The sequence below is a fragment of the Ambystoma mexicanum genome, chromosome 11, assembly GCF_040938575.1.
Source record: "Ambystoma mexicanum isolate Mex_15411 chromosome 11, UKY_AmexF1_1, whole genome shotgun sequence".
Lineage (NCBI taxonomy): Eukaryota > Metazoa > Chordata > Amphibia > Caudata > Ambystomatidae > Ambystoma > Ambystoma mexicanum.
The window spans coordinates 1,089,466,086-1,089,486,704 of NC_090934.1; the positions used below are offsets into that span (position 1 = coordinate 1,089,466,086).

Below are 20,619 nucleotides of genomic sequence, written 5' to 3' on the forward strand. Positions count from 1 at the left end.
CACTGACAATTAACCTACACGTGCCTCCTGTAACCGAAGACGGTCCATCAGGGTCACACCACCTCCTCCAATATAGTCACTCACATTTCCACAATGGTAACATTCAAGTTGTCTGCGGGTCAGGGAAGAATTGTGCAAAAATAACGTTGGCTAACTGGCTCCACATCAACAGAGTTGCCCTTCCCCAGTCCTGATTTATTGGTATCACTTTAAAATAAGGCATTGAAGATTAAAATGGGCTAATAACGTAGGATACAGAGGGGCACAGAGCAGGGGTACAGCTGTAGCGGGTAGCAGGGAGGAGAGGGGAATGCGGCATCTAGCGAGTCAGGTAGCACGAGGGGAGATGTGATGGCATAGGTGTTGAGGAGGAGAGATTCCTTGAAGAGGTGGGTCTTGAGTTATTTTCTGAATTGTATGAGCGTGGGGGCGAGTGTGGTGCTTATGGGGAGGAAGTTGCATAGTTTTGAAGCGTAGATAGAGAAGGCTTGTTTTCTGGACCTCTCCTTTTTGTAGCGGCGGATTTCAAGTCTGCACATGTCCTTGCTTCGGGTGGTGCGCTGTCCGCTGGAGATGCTGAGTTTCTCTGGGAGGTAGCTGAGTTTCTCTGGGAGGTAGCTATGAAGCTATTGTGTCAAGGCTGCAGTACTTGTTGGCAAAGTTGCTGATACCGCAGGAGTAGGTAATACTTGACTTTTTGCAGGCAGAAGGGGTTGGTCTCATCTAACCTCAAAAATAATGCAGAACTCGAAGTAGCCTGATCTATCTTTGACAAAAAGGAAGTCGTGGTCCCTACAATTCTATTCGAAAGATTGACATCCTCTGGAGAACTTTGTTGACACGATTCATTGCTAAACGGTTGTTTTAAGTAATTGGCTAGCATGGATCCCGATGCAGCGATGTGATTCGGAAGTCTTACTGTAAAATGAAGTATGCACATCTGGCTTGCCGGCTGTTTCTACACTTTATCTGATGCAGCACTCACAGGTTCTGATAGTCAGTTCTGATTTATATGGCATGTGTAGCACCCAACTGCAAATGACGCCACTCCAGAAGTTCTTTTTCTAGTACTTTGTAGTGAAGTTTGTAAGGTGTCAATATGCTAGACTGTTACGCCACCGTAGGACCTGTATTGTTTTTCAGCCGATTGTTTTGACAATGCCCCCAGGGTGCAGTCAGAGACATCAGTCTCCACTATAAAACGCTTCTTGGTGTCGGGATACTGAAGTACAGGGCAGCACACGAAGTGCACTTTAAGAAAGGATTTGCATACTTCCTCTGTCGAAATTAGGGCGTCCTTCCTACTAGGCTGTTATTTATCAGGGCAGTGTGTTGAGAGAAATTTGAGACAAACCTCTGGTAGAAATTGGATAACCCAGGAAAATAATACACTTCTCTCATGCATGTATGCTCCAGCTAGGACGTGACTGCAGAGTACTTTCTAGGGTCCGTGGAGACCCCCATCAGGGGACATCATATAACACAAATAGCCAACTGAAGCCTCGTAAAACACCACTTTTCAAGTATAGCCGACAAATGATGTTCACACAGTCTTTGAAGCACTTCTTGAAACATGGAAAGTGTGGGCGCACTTAGAGGAACCCCTGAGTCTCAAAGTCGGTTCAAGGGTGTTCACTGTGATTTGTAGTTGCTAGGGCTGTTCCCCTCTGTCTCTCTCTCTCTCTCTGTCTCTCTCTCTCTCATCTTTCATGGGATTCCTCCCTAACCCACGCGTGAGTAACCCCAGTTAGTGCTACCAAACACAAGCCCCGAATGGCTGATGTGTGACTTAGGCTAATTGGAAGGTCCTGAGATGCTGGATATCTATTTTCCCTCAGAGACTTTCGAACTGTCCCTATTGTATCCAAATGTTAGTGCTCTATGGGGAATTGGGAAGTGCCCTGCAGTCACTTATTGTTACCAATCAGATCCACTCTTTCCTCTCCCTTCTCTCCCTCTCTGTCTTTACACTCTGACTTCACTCTTGCCAACTTTTCTCTCCCCTTGCTCTCCTATCCCTCCGGTCTCACTATCCAGTTCTCGCTTCCACACATTGATGTTACCTGTCCTCCTACTCTACTACCATACTCATCCTCTTTACCACTACTCTCGACTCTCATACCACTGCTCTCTCCTCCACAATAGTCCCCCATCCTACCACTACTCCTCCCACCACTACTCTCCTTCCCTCGCTACTACTCTACTTTCCCTCCTCCACACATTCTCCTCCAAAGATCTCCTAGCTCCTTCCACTAATACTCCACCCTCCAAGCTACTAAGATACCCTTCTTTCACTCTGTAACATACACTACACATTCACTCCCTACACTAATTCTACTTACTCTGCACACAGACACGGACACCAAATGTTAGAACCATTTTCACTCCTCTCCACGAATCTCCTCCACAAGCCACCATGTCCTGCTTCCTCCTGTTGGACTCTTGGTACAACTCCACCTTTGACCTCAGATGATTAACTTGCACTTCCTACTTCCAGTCCTATGTTTAAATCTCCTCCCTTTCCCATGATTGCGTGACTCTCCCATGCCAGTCTAACCCTGAGCTTTCCTGTTGGGGTGTGAATGGGCAGTCACAAGTTGTAAAAAGGGGACAATCTTTCCCCACTTTCTCTGAGTCGGCCATCTGGAAATCATGGTGGCATATTGGGACCAGTGTTTGGGCCTGTGGGCCAGGTCTTGTCACATTGAGGTCTAATGGTAAAATGGGGTTTTGTTTTGGGTCCCCCTATGTGCCTTGTTCCCTGGTGGTCTAAGGTATTTTTTGGGTATGACAATGAATGAGTCGTGTGATTTTGGGGCCTCGGGTGTTCCACAATACCACTCCTGCTTGGGGGGGAGTTTTCCTCTCTCGCCATCGTGGAGGGTTGTAACGCCTCTGCCTCAGCTAGCACTCTTTCACTGCTGTTTCTCTGCTGTATTCTTGTCACTTCTTCGTCACAACTCCTTGTTCTTCCTTTCTGAAGGGAAAAGGAGGAAACTGGAATCCTGTCATGTTGAACTTGCATCTTCTGCCGTGCCAGCTGCCATCTTGGAAAGGGATTATTTATTTATTTATATAGCGCCACAACAAGCAAGCCCAGAGCCATCAGAGCGCTCACACCATACAAACAAAAACATACATCCCTGGTTTATCCTTACTGTTAGCCATATGTCCAGAAGTCAAAACATGGAAAGCAAATAGAAAGGTCTTCAGAGTAAGCTTAAATACTGATAGAGAGCTGCAACCTCAAAGATTTGGTGTGAGGGTATTCCACGGCTTCTCTGGAGCTCTAAAGAAAGCACACTGACTCACAGCTGATAACTTTCAGCAAATTGGTGTGATTGGAGCATGAGATGCAAGCTTTCACTGGTAACCAGTTTAACTCCCTTCTGGCTTACGAGACATGTTCTCTTCTACCCCACCCTTCAAATATGTTTAGGGTGCTCCAGACTCCGAGAACAGAATAATAATAGAGGAAAAACGTCTCTATGTCAAACAATACCATCAGCAGATGCCCCAGAGTGGCAAATGGCACCACGTCAAGTACTTGTTCAGATGAGTACTGACATTGGGGCTCATTACAGGTCTGACGGTAACCATGCCGGTGCTATCGGCGGGTTGCCTCTGGACCTGTAAATATTTACCAGCGCCTGACTTCCCGGTGCCACCTGGAAATTACAATCCCGGCGGCCCGGAAAGTCAGGCGCCGGTAAATTGTAAGTCCCCATTCCCCTAGAGTCCAATAGGACCAATAGGACTCTAGGGGAATGGGGACACGGAAGCACCGGCATCGTTGCTAATGGAGCTGGTGCCTCCGTGACCTGTCTGCCTACCGTGGCTGCTGTGCCCGGCAGGTCAGACCTCTTGGGCACAGCGGCTCTGGCAGGCAGACCGGTAATATGCCGGTCCGGAAACAACGGTGCCAGTAATCTTACCGGCACCCGTGTTTCGGGACCGGCAGGGTCATAATGAGGCCCAATTACTGGCTAAAGATGACCATAATGGTAACTATATAAATATGACCAAGTGTAAAGCTCCGTGTAAAACTCTGTGTAAAACTACTGGTCTTTGGAATCATCTATTTGTGTTATTTATTTATATTTTTATATTTTTATGAGATTCTTTATCTGAAAAAGCATATACTTAAAATGTTGAGGTGGATGACAAACAAAACCAAGTAGATTGCATTTTCTAATAATGAAAGCATTAGCACATTGACAATAAAGAAACACAAAGAGAAAATTGACAATTGGAACATAATAGCATTTAAACAACAACGGAAATAAGCACAAGGGTGAGTGTGAAAACAAATATAAGAGACATTCACAATCTGATCAAAGGGGATAACAGAAAGAATATGAAGATGAACCAAGAATGAAAGGGATATTTGAAAGGAGTCATAAGAGCATCTGTAAACAAGGATGAAACATTTGCTGTACAAAAAGGACCAACCAGGAACCCTGAACAAGTAGAGAAACTAGAGAAAATAAACAGTAAAAATGGTAAAGGGGAGATCACGAAGCAGAGTATAACCGACATCAAAGTGGAAAAAATCCAACTAAAATAGCTGGTGAAAAAAAATGAGACAATACTGTGTTAACTAAAACTGAAGAGCTGAATAAATAGCAACAATGACAACAAGGCACATGAGCTTATATGGGAAAGGCTTTGTAAATAACAGAACAATTAAGTGCAGCTGAAGGGCGCTCCCACTGACACATTAACAGGCAAATTATAGAAACCAAAAAGCATGGTCCCAGTTCAATATGCATTATTTATCAAATAAATAAAGGCAGTAGAAAAAACATGTATTCTAGATACATGCTTGTAGAGGTATGCCAGTTGAAGGTTTAACACAAGCCTTAGTTCGTTCTACTGTCCTACTGATTTACCTATAGTAAATGTTACTTTCAACGGTTATTGGAAAAAGCATTGCATTTACAAAATAAGTAACTATACAGTCGTAGGATTAGCTTGAAAACATTCTTTAGGAAATTCAAACTATTGGATGGCATGGCTTAATACCAAATTAAAACAATAATGTCCTACAATGTCCATAGGAATTAATGAGGCCAGTGGGTCAATGAAACGTTTTTGAGTGGAAAGAAATGACAAAGTCAGAATGTAGTCCTGATTGACCATGGTGAACCACTGAATTCAGGTTGCTTAGAACTAAAAGTGGCCATTTAGGGGCGTGTTTTCTATGTGCTTAAGATATTCCATCACCTCTTACACATTTTCAGGCCATCAGATCCTGATGTGTCCTAACTGTGAACATAAGGCTGTTTGACCAGGTGATCCCTTCTTTTCAGGGCAACTTGCTCCCAGTGATTAGGTTGTGGGTTGGGCAGGGCTTGAGCTTCCAGGTGGGTTTGGCTCTGCCTAAAAATGAGTTCAATGCACTGGGGCACAGTGGAGTAAATCTCTTTACTTCAATATACTTGTTACAGGGACAGGCCAGCCTCTCCATCTCATTAAGGTAAGCTTTCTTTGTATACACTTCGCCCCTGATGTCTGTCTTCCTGCTCAACTGCTCAACTGCTTTCATGAACAGGAAGCAAACATAAATTAGGAATCCGCGTGCCGGCTACGCAACAGACATGTGGAGCTGGCGGGTGTGCCAAAAGGCATGCCTATTTGCGACTATCCATGAAAGGGTGCTGCAGCTGAATGAAAAATTCAGCAACTCTCAGAAAGATCAAGGTAAAATGCTTCCAACAACTGCGATCCTCCTTGATTTATGGAAACCGAATGGCCAGATCTCTCTTGAAACCAGAAATAACCTATAAGTAGACAATGGAATAATTTTCATGGCAAGCGACGAAAAGCCTAATTCACCGAATTTATTATCATCAACAATCTTTTCTTCACACCCGTACAAAAACATATCATACAAGTTGCCTTTAATAGCATCATTGCTCAATATCCGTACTGGCCTGATAAAATGTTTTGCGATTAATGATCTGTTGGAAACCGCCCACTTCCATTTGCTCTTACAAAATCTTAGTTTGCAGATATTATGATATCATGCCAAATCACTACCACATTCGTACCTGTATAAGAAAGCACAAATTAGTTGACTAGCTCTAATCCACCATAACATTTTTATAAAAATATTTTACACCCAAACTATGTATTCCTTTCAGTGTAATTATACTGATCCAGTGCATGGCCAGCATTTGCGCCTTCTATTTATTTCTTAATAACTTACCACCCTCCAGGTAAGGCTACAACCTTTCTAAAGGTTCAAAAGGTTTTCACAAACTATGTTGCTGAACTAGTAAATGTCTATTGCGCCCACATGGTGCTGGGAGATTTTAATATTTGATCTAATGAGTCAGTCCTTTCAATTTGCAGGCAGGACACTCATTGGAGATAACTTGTTTGTTAGTCCCCTCCCCTTACCACAGTAATCGTGCTGGTGGGGGATTGCAGCGGCGTCATCTGGTGGCCTTCGGTGGGCGTGTGGACTGCAGCAGCTGGCGGACATATCGACTGGATTCGTACCCCATTCATGGGCGAGGGGGAGACTAGCAAACAGGTTTATGAGTCATGTAAAGTAACCTCTGTTGAGTGTCCAGCCTACAAATTAAAAGGACAGACTCGACTCTTGAAGGTCTGTCACATTAGCTTCAAGGAATCAATCATTCTCTGCAAAACTTCACAGGCCACACCCCACACTCCACAGATAGTGACTGAAGTGACTTTCCAGGGAACATAGGTGCAACATTCAACCACCATGTACCTCCCCATATACCATAATTAATTGGTGAGTGCATAGGGGCTTTTCCTGTCTGTTCCTGCAGAAGACAGAGTCGCTTATTCAACCCATCGAAACGTATGGCCTTTTGAGTTAGCAGTGTATGTGTCTGCAATGCCTCTGTTGAGTGTCCAGCCTACAAATTAAAAGGACAGACTAGACTCTTGAAGGTCTGTCACATTAGCTTCAAGGAATCAATCATTATCTGCGAGACTCCACAGGCCACACTCCACAGGTAGTGGCTGAAGTGACTTTTCAGGGAACATAGGTGCAACATTCAACCACCATGGCCCTGCCCATATACCATGATTCATTGGTGAGTGCATAGGGGCATTTGCTGTCTGTTCCTGCAGACGGCAGAGTCGCATATTCAACCCGTCGAAACGTATGACCTTCTGAGTTAGCAGCGGATGTGTCTGCAATGCCCCGCAGGAGTACTTCTTGATCATCTATTGATATATACGTAGATCCTGGTTTAATGGGCTCCCCAGAGTAGCTTTAATAGTTATCTGCCAGCACTGTAGTCAGGGAACCCATGAGGGATCTGTTGGTTTATTTTGTCATTATGTGTTCTGTCTTAATATAACTTTAATGTTTTTGTAAATAATGGCTGTGATCGTATGAGTTTTTTCATTTGTCTTTGAATCCAAATGTTTGAGATGTTTTCTATGAAATATGAAATCTTGATTTAGGAATTATTCAATCTTGACTTGTGTTCTATTAAATACATGTTTTCTCATACTTTTGAGAATGTTGCAGGTGACGATTTGTTAGGCACCAGTTGAGTTGTTCTGATGTATTCATTAATGTACAACACCTCACAGAACGAATGTTTAAAATGTGTGCATACCTATGCATTTTTCCTTCTGGGACAATTTCTTGATTGTATTGTGAGAAGATAAACAACACTTTCACCATTACGTCAACACGTATAAATGCCTGTTTATCACGGCCAAAAAGACTTACTGTACATCACTGATTGACGGCTTCAAAGATAAACAGAAAGCATTGTTTAACCGAATTAGCACTTTACTTTTAAAAAATCAATTTGCTGTCGCAACGACTGTAGCCCCTAATCTGGAACGTTGCACTGCACTAGCTGGGCACTACAGTGAACAAAATGGAAAACAATCATGAAATAATTGGCATCTGTAAAGCTTTAGCGGACATAGATGCCTCATAGGAGATGCAAACCTAAGCCACCCCCTTGACCACTTTTAACCTTCTCTGCGTAAATGACATGCTACCTCTTCTAGCATCTTTCCAGACCTCTGGATCTCCCATAGACCATTTTCCAGCACAATTCTCCAAAGCACATGTTCAACTTCCCAGAATTGCTCTGCTAAATAGAACTTCCATCATCTGCTGAACACTGTACAGTCCGCCTTCTTCCAGGCAACAGATCAGAAATCAATAATGACCTTTGACCTGAATGAGGTTAGACAGATTAAGATTGGGGATGAAATCGAAATTCTGATGTTGCTGGCCCTGTCTTCAGCAGTCAACACCATAAGCCACTCTATCCTTGTTTCTAGTTTGAAGGGTGTAGGCATTAGAGGACAGGTTTTAGGCCGGCTAAAATTCGTTCTTAAAGATCGCCAATAAAGTGTCTCCTATTTCCTTCTGCCTCAACTTTTACAAATGTGAGGAGTCTGATTTCATGTAAATAGATTGCGGGCATGTTTGTCCGCAAGCACTTTCAAAGAAATATTTTTAATTTTCATGTATAATGGAGCTTGTGCACATAGTCTTGCATCTCCCCCATCTCTCTAATCTGGGGGGAGAGCCGCCTCACCTTCAGTAGCTCTTCACTTTCTCCCAGACAGCCACTGCACCCCACTATCACATAGAGGGCCTCATTACGAGTTTGGCGGTAGCCATGGCTGCCGCCAAACCGGGCTCCTTTACTAGGTTCCCTGAATGGGGAATTACCGGATCATTCTGAGTATGGAGGGCCTGGTATTTCCTCCCACCGGGGACCTGGACCTTCCCCATTCCCATTTGAGCCCCCATAGCGCTCAATGGGAATGGGAGAGGGAGCTAACAACGGGCCGATTACGAGCGCCCCGTTGTTAGCTCCCTCTTCTCCTTGCGCGTCCCGGTAACGATGCCTGGTTTTACCATGCGTCCTTACCGGGTCCCGCGAGGTGACCTCGTAATCAGGCGGAATGGTGTTAACGGGCCCGCCACAATTAGCTGAGCCTGTTAACCCATTCCGCCTGACTTGTAATGAGGCCCAGAATCAGGAAATGTGTTCTTGGGTTAGTATTCTCGATCAATGACACCTTGGGTCTGTGTTTTGATCGATGCTGGTCTGCTTCCCAATTGCTTGTTAGTTACTGGGCACTTTGGGAAAATATATTTGAAGAGGGAGATTGACGGTAAACAGGCTTTGGCCAAAAAGGAACATTGTGAGGAGTCCCATAGGGCTCAGCGCGTTCTCCCTTAACCTGCAGCCTATAGTCAATCTCATCCAAGCCCATTGCTTTCATTTTGTTAACTATGCTGATGACACCCACATTTTATTTGAGATCTCGCTTACAAGATTTAAAAAAACTGTTGTTCTTTTGGGCTTTGTCCCAAGCCTTTGAGTTAAGTAAAGAGCATGGTATTCTTTGTAGACCAAGAAGGAGGCATGTATCATAATTTAGCTGATTTTACGATGAAGGATGATTTGATGAATCAATGTTTTTATTTGTACTGGTAGAAAATATATTTTTATTGTTTTATATCATATTGATGTTAAATCTGTTTTATATCTTGGTGTGATGTATTTTTGCTTTTATGACATGAAGTCGAAATAAAGCCTTACAATCGGAAACTGTCATCGGTTCCAGGCCATTGTTGTATTAGTCCCCATTCGACTGGACTCTGCAAAGACGGTTTATTTCGGAATTCCTTGTTTCTTAATAAAAAAGCTGAAACACCTTGGTAATGTAGCGGCCCATATGTTAATAAAGACTTCTTTAAGCTGTCATATCACTCCGGCAATCAGATCATTACACTGGCTGCCAGTTGAGAAACAAGTACAATGTAAGGCCCTTTGTCTGGGTTATCAGGCATTTTATTCTGAGGGCCCTTCATTTCTCTAGATTCGTCCTCGAAAGTATTGCCCCTAAGTTTCATAGATCTACACGTTCGTTTTCATTTCTGGCTCTTTTATCCGGTGGAATAGCCTCAAGACCCACTTTAGATCTATTCAGTACGGTTATGGGTGAAAGGATCGAATACAAAGGATCGAAAGGCAATACATTCTAGTCAAAACCCCCGTTTTTAGGCCAAAAACCATTAATTTTACCTATACCAAAACCCCCCCAAAAAAAACATTAAAAAAAGGCATTCAGTTTTTTTTTCTCGGTCCTTTTGACTCGAATGTATTGCATTCGATCCTTTTGTTTTCCAATGAATGACTGGACACCATTCAAGTACATGTACATTTTAGAAAACACTTAAAAACCTGGCTCTTTTGGTTTGTTAGAGATAATTCCTGCGGAGGAATTCATGAATGGAGACTGCAAACAGGCCCCCTCAGGGCAATTTTTGTCATTTGCACCACACGGAGATAGAATTCCCTTCACGCCACTCTTGTGCAATGGTGCAAAATTGCATTATGACTGCCACCCGACTGTGTTTGTGGGTCCTAGAGCATTTCTTATGGATTGGTTTGGTGATGTTGAGCATCACACTCCACACATCTTGCGGGTAGGATCACACTATTAGACGTACCAGTGTTACATGGTGCAGGTCCTTCTTATTTGGCAAGATAGTGATGATTCAGACTCACAGTGTGAGATGATGCAGATTCAGCTCTGATGATGGATGACGTCCAAGATGCATTGGCTCATTAGATCTGATTTGAATCTGTTTTCCCAGCTATGCATTTTTCATTAAATAATTGAATCATTATTGCAATAAATGGGATGCCTTTCTTTAGCTTCTTGAATTTTCTTGACAGCATACCATTTCAAATGGGTCTTTTAGACTCAGTGGTGAACATGCAGCATTGAGGAGGTTCGCTGGCTATGGTATTGTGACTGTGTTGTTGCTCTGACATTTGTTTCTAACTATACTTTAAGTATCTTTTTGTTGTTGTACAAAGGTGGTGTCCACCTTAACATTTGTTTCACTCATTTCATCTTTTAACAGTAGTGCAGTACTGTGAGTTGCAGTCTGTGCAACAGTGAGACCTAACCTCGTCTTCCATGTAACACATACCATATCAGAGTCAAAGCCACACCAAAGCAAATGCACCAAGAACGCTCTAAGGGGAAGAATCTTTATTCTCGTACACACGAATAATACAAGCATTGGCAATGCCCATAGTTTGGGCGTTTACTGCTGTTGTTTGCATTATGCGTTTATAGGCACCCCCGGTGCAAGGAGGAGAGTGCAAAGTTTTAAAGGAGGATGCGACAAGGGGTGTGCAGTGCTGCAAGATAATGAGAAGGGGAATGGAGCAAGGGATGAAGCCACTGATAGAGGTTGCCATCAATGTTGAGCAAGGGGAAATATGAGCGAGAAAGGGTGAGACGGTAAGAAATAAAGTGAGTGTGAGGAAGGATAAGAGGGGTAAGGTGGATGGGTTGGGGTGCAGAGGGTATATATTGGGTGGGGCAAGAGGGAGAAGGTGTGCTTGGGTGGGGGCAGAAAGGGGGTAGGATGGTTGGCAGTAGATTGAGGGGGGGTGTGAGGGGATTGAGAGAGGGGGTAGGTGGGTGGATGGGGTAGAGAGTGAGGGTAGGGTGGGTTGGGTAGAGAGATTGGGGGTAGTGTGGGTGGGGTAGAGAGAGTGGGGCTAGGGTTGGTGGGGAAGAGAGAGTGGTTGTTGGTTGCGGTAGAGAGGGTGGGGTAGAGAGTTGGTAGGGTGGTTGGGGTAAGGAGACTTGAGGTAGGTTGGGAGGGGGTAGAGAAAGTGGGGTGGCGGCATAATCTGGAAAAAGTTTTGATAGAACTAAATATAGTGTTTGGACAACATTCTTGCATTGTAGCTTAGAATTTGCATTTTAAGAAACTGCTTCATATAACAGTTTCAGAATGTTAAAACACAGCACCAGTGTAAACAAAACGATGACACTAGCTGTCGATCAGTCAATATTTTGTGTACTTTGTATTCATATTCCAGCGCAGTATCACATTGTTAGATCAGTAACCGTGAAAAAATATTTACTAGTATAATGCATTTTTCATTTGTTTGCGCTGCTGCCAAGTTGCAAAACGATTGCTTCAAACGTGTTAGGATTGATTTTGCCAGGCTGTTAAATAGTATCAGGTTAGAAAGGTTAACTGCGCATAACGAGATTCAAGCCACTGTTCGGGGCAATTTAATATGATGCCATGCACAAAGGCTCCATGGTGAGTCTGCCACCTTGGTAAGAGAGCATCACACCTAGCTTGCAGTAATGGGCAGTTGGGAGGCACAATGCAGTGCTTGATATGCTCGCCAAACTAGGCTAGACGGGAAGCAGCATGTAAGCTTCAATTGCATAATCATCTGCTCATGCTAGGGGCATCATACAGGACGTGCTACTTTAGCAGGCAAAAGGCCATGACATTGCATAGCTGTTCAGAATGGCAGAGTGCAACAAGCGTATATTTTGTAGACCTAGCCAGAACCCCCATTGTAGAAATGTTAATTTTCAAAATCGGCATTAAAGAATTCATAGTGAGGCGCAAAGCTAGGTTTTGCAACACTTCTGGATTAATATGGAGCACCCTAATACCCCAGATCCCAGATGTAGAATTTAAAATATATATTAATATATAAGTATACATTATGCATTGCTAATTCATACAGATAGATATTTGCTGCACATAACACTGAGCCAACCCGAGAGAATGTCTCTTCTCCATTGGGTGAACGACATCAGACTCCCCCGACAAACATAAACTTTGCTCTTTACTGAAAATGACAGGCAAAATGCCCATTTTGCAATATTTCTGTTGGCTTGCTCGTGAGGTCACCTTAGTGCCGAGCGAGTAAATCGAGATAACACGCAGGATGGTACAGAGGGTAGGTGGCTTTCAATGATCAGGATACTGCACAACTGCTGGCCTTTCAGAAGCTATTTTGGTGGCTTCAGTAGGACTGAACATTGGGTGAAATACGCCTTCACTCTACCCCCGGTGGATTCCGCTGGAAATTGTGAATTTTTAAGAAATTCAAAATGATTTTGCATCAATGTATCTCTCGCTCCTCACTCTTCTTCTACCCCATGCCTTCCTTCATCCCTCCCTCTCTTCCCCCACAAAGCGGGCCTCATTACGAGTTTGGTGGCAATTCAACTGTAAATCCACTGAATTACCCCCAAATCGTTTACCGTTGCATCACTTGATTCTGTGTGTTTATCCCCGGATTAAAAGTGGTGGTAGAACGGTTTAATTCCCCATTTCTCCATGGGATTTTGGCAGAATTACCTACTGCAAACGGTAATTCCGGCACAGTAATTCCACCGATTTTTGGCAGGAAGGTGGAAGATTTACCTTCAGCGTACATTACTGCCAAACTCGTAGTACGGTAGTGTGGTAATGCGGCAGTAAAGTGGGCGTAAAGGAATTGCAGCCACATTACCACTACTTTCACCCACACCGCCGCACTTGTCATGAGGCCCACACTTTTGCCTAAACACGGAGTCAATATGTGTGCACATAGCACTATTCCGGCTATTGTCAAAGCCCTCCTGAACAATGTGACATCGTTCGTATCTATGCTCTCACGTAATTGCTCCATTCCGTTTTTTTACCTATAAAGAAGTGTATTTATACTGAACTGGATAGAGCCGATTTGCCCACATAGTATTACTGTGGACTTACTAGCATTCTACACAATAGTTTAATTGTTTTATGATTTTAATGTGATTTTAACACTGTTCGATTTTCTTCAGTCTCTCTAAATTAGGGTGTTTTCCCTCTTTTAACTTGTTACTAATTGTCAATGGGGTTATTTTTCTACTGTGTTGTGTATTATATTGTACTGGGACGTTTTAATGGGTTTATTTATTTGATTTGTAAAAGTTCTTTGAACTAAACACAAATAAATAAATAAATTATTGTACATAGCAATTTGCTATTTTATTGTTTTTCACAGGCAAGTAGATTTCAGCTTTCCTTTCGGCCAATAGATAAATTTGGTCCGAGCCCAGAGGAGGGAGACCAATTGAAGGTTTTGTGTTAAAGTGGGTCTGAGCCCGGCGGATGGGGACCCGGGGTGAACAGTAAATCACCTGAGAAGTTGTACGTGAAGTCCTAAGAAGCAAGGAAATTTAATGTTTGTTGTGTTGCATCTGGCCCTCTGAAATAATAGACTTTGAATGGCAAAGAGACTTTGGCACAGAAGGTCCTAATGTTGGGATTTTGAACTGCATCCTCGTGCAAGAGAAGCCAGAGATTGTGCTAAACTCGAGTGTGCTGCCTTGTACCGTGCTGAAAACGTGGAGAAGGGAAGCCAACAGCTTGAATATCCTAACATATAATTTTGTGATCACTTTTTTTTTGCACAACATTATTTACCACACTATTTCTATTTAAAGGGTTGGCAATAGGTTTATTTAGTATGGTCCCTCTTATTTTGACAAAACTCTACTAGGACTCCGTTATTATTCTTTGATGGTCGAATCTCGCTCCCATCTTTAGATTTAGGATTAGATAGGCCTTCCACCCAACTGAAGTTCAATAAACACCCTTGAACTGTGATCACTTGGGTCATTTTACTGTTTGATGCCTTCCTTACAGCTCCTATATATGAAAAGGGTGTGAGGTCATCTCTGGGAAAATAACAGGGCAATATCGTTACTTGACTCAATCTCTAAAGTATTAACTGGTTTGTGCTTAATGATTTGGTTCATTGGGTGGAGGAGACCCCCAATTTAAACATCTTCCAGAATGGATTGAGAAGGGGGTGGGTACCTCTACGAAAGGGATTTTGATGTTGTTCTTACAAAAAAACTTCCAAGCTAAATAGACTTTTTACCATTTATATGGCAAGCCTGGATTTGACATCTGTGTTTAGTAAAGTGGATAGAGGAAGATTATGGTAAAAATGTAATAAATGGTGTATTCCAAAGGTTTGCTATCTATGTTGATATTAATCCAAAAACCTGTTAAAGGTTAGGTTGAATTCTAAGGGGCTTCTCTCAGATGATATTATTGCCAATCTTGTTTTGCAGGAAAGGGCTGTGTTTTGCCCCTATTTTATTTCATTTGTATATTTTTGATTTTCCTGACATTTTTAAGAAGGCTTCACTATTTGCTGCTAGGCTGGGACTCTTGAACTTGGTTGGATTGCCTCTGCAGATGATATCCTTCTAATGGATGTCACCCCCATAGACTTGCAAAGAATATTTGATTTGACGATTTCTTATCTGACTGAAATGTAATCCTGTGAAGTCTAATGTTATTGGGTATAACAGGCCAAGTAAATTCAAGATTGTTTTTGTGGTCGATTGCTGGGCTAAGTGTTATTCGGAATTCTTCACTTGCAGATTACATGTTAAAATGGAGGTGTATTTTAGGCAAATATTGGTATTACCACTAAAGTTGCATTTTATTCGTTAATACCCTTTTTGGAATTTTATAAGGCAAAGGTTACTGCAGCCATTTTATATGGGTGTGAATTAGTCCCTGAGGCAACAAAGAGATGGTTCAATGTAACAGAAGGGAAAGTCTGGCAGAAAGTGCTTTAGTTACCTCTGCATATTCCAATTGAGGTTATCAGACAAGAATTGGAGTTGTCATCTTGGTGGTTTTATTATAAACTGCAAAAGATTATTCTATTCCAAAAATGGAATGACGGGCGGCAGCACAACATTTTAATGATATAACGAGAATCTGCAATAGTAAGAAAAAGTCAAGCCGTAGGTTTATTTTTCGTGGAATGTGTACAATATTTGAAAGAAATTGATTGCCCCGTGGATTCACAGTTACATAGTGTTAAGAAAAGATTATGGGTCAGGGACAGATTTTAGGCACTGCAGCATTTACATAAATTATTGCTGTTTAAAAATGTAGCACTATGGACAGAATTTTTAAACCCAACGGGTCACTCAATGCACTACATCCGTAAGTCACCTTCAAGATCATTCAGGGTTATGTGATGAATTTGAGGATGTCATTACTCCTTTCACAGAGGTAGCCTCCCCTCATGTTGCAACCCTTGGGGTGGATTTGCGAGGGAGGATCACATGAGGAGAAGCGATTCTAAGTGGGAGGGACAAGCATCATCAGATGAGACATAGTATACCCCTTACCTTTTAAGGGATATTCCCTCTATTCTTCATGCCTAATGGCATATTGTGATAACCCCCTTCAACAACCCGCAAAACTTGCTGATGACTCCCTTCAATCCCTCGTATATGAATCCTTTGAAAATACTGGGACGAGGATGAGGAATAGAGAAGTGAGGATCCCTATAGCACGGAAGCCAACAGTGCGCTCATTGGAGAGAAGCACATAATGCCGGGATATTTAAAAACCCGACAGCTGTAGGAAGACAGAGAGACGCTGATGGGGCAGGAACCTCCCATCAGGTAGAGAGAAGGCCTGGAAAGTGATGTGCTGCAGGCGAGACCAGACGCAGAGTGGAAAGCCAGGGAAGTGCTACCCGACCTAGGAGGACTGCAGAAACCATTGTTCCCTGTATGCCAAAGAACCATAGGTCAGGGAACATGAGGCCGGAGACAGCTAAAGGCTGTCAGAGGACATCAGGAATCAGACAAGCGGCGAAGAGGGAGCGGGACGCTCCACCCATCCGTCGGTGAGCAGCCGCAGTTGAGCAGCGCGAAAAACGCCCAAGTGACTATGGCAGACCGGTGGGGCGAGCTAGAGCAGGTGGGACGCTAGGGCACTTCACAGTTAATGCAGCACAGCCATGGAAGCAATAGAGGAGTTAATTTAGAGAGTGAAAGGCTTTCACAAGTGGAAAGAAAGCCATGAACTGACAAACAGAGGGAGGTGGACCCAATACATGGGAAGAATTTCGAAACGGCTGAAGACTAATAAGCTGTATGAGTCTGGGACCAGCACCCAAAGTGAAGAAGCTTTATTTAAAAGTCCTGGCATGAGAGTATACCAGGCGAACTGCGGATCTGGCATTCGCACCCATAAGATCCCATAGAAAGAACCTGGCAGGAGAGTACACCAGGTGTTTATGTAAAGGAATTATATGGGAAAACCTGGCAGGAGAGTATAGCAGGTGTCTTGCAAGTCTGGGACCCGCACCCAACTTGTGATACTTTGAAAAGGGAATCCTGAGGAAGATTCATGCCCTTAGGATTTTTAATTGCCGTGAATGTGGAAAAGACTTGGGGAAGGGAGTCATTTCCCCCGGAGAGGATTGTAACACTAAGAGGAGGGTTTATCCTCTTGGGCTATAAAGAACTTGGTTATTCTTTTTAACTTCTGTTTTGTGGAAAGGCACCTGGGGAAGGGAGCTATTCCCTGACACTGTGAACATTATCCATTTGGAACCTTTGTTGGAGTTATACCTTTTGTTGAACTTGAACATTTGTGCACTTTAAATAATGTCCATAACACCTTAGAGTTACTTTTACAATGGGAGGGCTAGGATAGGATTTCAGACACAGGACATTTTTGCTTTGGACATCTTGACACAGGATACACCCTTAGTTTTGTTTAAGGTAGGGACATACCTCCTAGATTAGGGACAGTGAGGCATTTTCCAACCCCTTTATCATTTAATAAAAGTCAATAACCACAATCATGAGTACTCTGTGTCCATGTCTCATTCCTGGTTCTTCTCAGTTAGCTCATTGAAATTTCGATGTGTTACCCAACATTGGAGGGCATAGGTCCATGTTTAGGTCTAATAGATTATTCATGTAGATTTTGCAAAGCAGGGAAAAAGGAAACGTTATATCATCTGCTGATGGAATGTGATTTCCGTACTTCTAGGCACCTGTTTCATTTTTCTCACTTCGTGGCTCGTATGCCGGCAGTTTGTTCTGAGCTTCTGTGCACAAGTCTGAGGAGTGTGACCTAATTTTCACGTTCTCAGCTTCACTAGCTTTTCTGAAAGAAACCCTGTAATATTTGGGGGATATCCAGTTGATGTCTGAGAATTTGCCGACTGTAGCAGGGGAATAAGCTGGATAAATATTATTGGCTTATTTATTACATTTTGGGATGTATTTCTTATCCATTTGTATAACTGTTTTAATGATGGATTATATGTTGTAAAGGTGTGTCTGTTTTAGTGACCTCTGGTTTCCGCAAATTAATTGTATTTGCTATGATTTATACTTATGTCTTTTGTATTTGAAATGTTTATATTTGATTGATTGTACAAAAGTGTGTATGGTTTCTTTATGAAACCAATCCCGATAATAATTAAACAAATAAATAATGGCTTGGGCATTTTGTCACAAATATAGAAGAATCCTTATCCGTTTATTCAAGCAGTACAATTGATTTGGGAATAGAAAAAGTTTCCTCATATAAAATACTCTTTAATTATTAATGTATGTTGGAACCAAATGATTGCACAAGATGTCCTATTAGATTCTATTGAAGGAATTCTTGATGAGTGGCAAACTGTGCATAGTTCCAATAACATTATAGTTTGTGGTGACCTAAACATCAGTTGTGAATCTGTGGTACTTCCATCCTGTCCAATTACTAATTCTAAAAAAACAGCCAAAATAAAAGGGAAAGCTTAGCTGACCCTCATCAAAATCTGGGGACTCTCACACTTGAATGGAAACGGGGCCTGGAGGGGGGGATTCCACTGGTGCTAGTGGTGCAGTCCAGGGGCAGGGACAGGAGGCAGCACAGGCTGCCGCGGAGGTGCCTGTGCCTAATCCTGTCCCCGATCCTGTGACTGCATCATCCTGCACCAGCAGGGATGCCTTCTTCCAGACCCGTTATCAGGGAGGGGATGCGCGAACAACAACTGGCCTTCCTCTCCCTGCAGACGTGGCAATCCGCGACCGGCTTGAGCCTGTCCTAGCTGGGGTGGCGTTGCGTCAAATTGGTATTCAGGATGACGTGCAGGGTTCTCGTCTGGACAATGCACGTCATTTCGAATGCCTTTTTGAACGCGTCGGCCTACTAAGACACGTCACCGGCACTGGGTTACTCTGTGTGCTGGATCTTCTAGCGACCCCCCTCCTCAACTGCACCCCCTATGCACCAGTCGTCCTACGTGCCATCTTCCTGCCCAAGTATCACCTGGGCACCCTGTGGAGCTGCCCCTAAGCCAGCGGCCAGGCTGGTGGAGGACACATCCCTGCCACAGTCAGGAGTCGGAGGCCCAGCAGGGATGGCCACTCCACCAACTGGACCCCAGCAGGAGGAGGACATGCAGGCATCGACAGGCAGGGCACATGCACGGCAGCAGCAGGTTCAAGGTAGGAGCGATGATGGCTCAGGGCCATCAACATCACAGGGGCAGGCATCGGCTGGAGGGCAGGAGTACCCTGGATTAGGAGTGTCTTCCGTGTGGCAGCGGTTGGGCCAGCAGATAGATGCGGAGCGGCGGCGGGCGGAGGTGCCACGGCTCACTATGGTCAGGGCGGAGAACTCCATGCGCAGGGCATTGAGGCGGGTTGAGTGCCTCTAGGCAACTCGCAGGGAGTTGGAGGAGGCCATGGCTGCATCCCTGCGAGACCTCCAGGCCAGGGGAGAGGCCCGCCTCCAGGACGTTGAAGAGGAGTTCGATGATGCCCTGGCCCGGAACATCGAAGAGTGATCCATAGGACTTGCCCGCCACCTTTGTACATAGTTCTTTAGGGTTAGGTTTCCTTTGTTTAGTATTTATTTTGGAGTTCATGGACATTGCTCCACTATATGTATATAGTTTTTTTTTAATAGGTTTTTTGGTAGGTTTCCTTTTCTTTTGGGATCATGGACCCTTTGGACTTGCATTGTAAATAGTTCAAGACTTGTACATAATTTCGTTATTTGAACTTCCCATGGATCAATGGTTTTTATTTTTGTTTAATGTATTTTATATGGACAATGGTAATGGACCACTTTTCTAGTTTCCTGTTGTGGATTTTTGTTTTACATTGGAATTCTTTTTTTTCATTTTTTTCCTTTCATTTTTTCTTTATTTGCACATTTGATTTTTCATTTTGTTATTTCATTACCTTTTTCAATACATTTCATATTCCTTGATTATTGCTTTGGTGTACTGTCATTGGTTTTGTGCATGTCTCTATGAGCATTGCCTCAGTCATGTGTTGCCACTGTGTAGCTCTGTTGTACACTCATGCATGGCCATGCTGTTTCTTTTGACACTCTCATGGCATGGGTAATTTGGGAGTGGGTGCAGTGGATGGTTGCATGCTTGTACTGAGGGGCAGGGGGGATTTGGGTTGGCATTTGGGACATGGGTCTGTTTTGTCATGACATGTTGTTTGGTGGGCCATGTGTCAGGGCCTGCTGTCAGGTGCCCGTCACTGGGGGTGGGGTGGGTGGGGTGGGGGACATGAGTCGTGGCTCCCAAGTGCATGGTGCCATTTGGCCTCCCTGCGGGGTCATGTTCAGGGATGATGGGCTGTCTGCGGACATGGGCTGGGGGGATGGGCTGCCTATTGGTCATGGGGAGGGTGGATGGGCTGCCTGCGGGGCATGCCCAGGGGTGTAGGGTGGTCCCCTGTGGTGTTGGCTGCCTGCAGGGCATGGGGAGGGGGGGAGGGCACACCCTGGAGGGCCGACACTGCTAAATTGTGTGTAAAACTCCCCGTGCACCCCTCGGAATACACGTACCCCGCTCGCGCCAGGGCAATCGCGTGTAAAACTCCCTGCGCACCCCTCGGAATACACATACCCTGCTCGCGCCAGGCCAATAGCGTGTAAAACCCCACGCGCACCCCTCGGTGAGCAGACTTCAGATTGTACAAAAT

General features: G+C 43.8%; 1 protein-coding gene across 2 annotated transcripts in view; it reads left to right on the top strand.

The window, feature by feature from the left end:
• AQP9 (aquaporin 9) overlaps positions 1–20,619 on the top strand; it is a 386,487-nt gene that overhangs the window by 124,361 nt on the left and 241,507 nt on the right. The window lies entirely within an intron of this gene.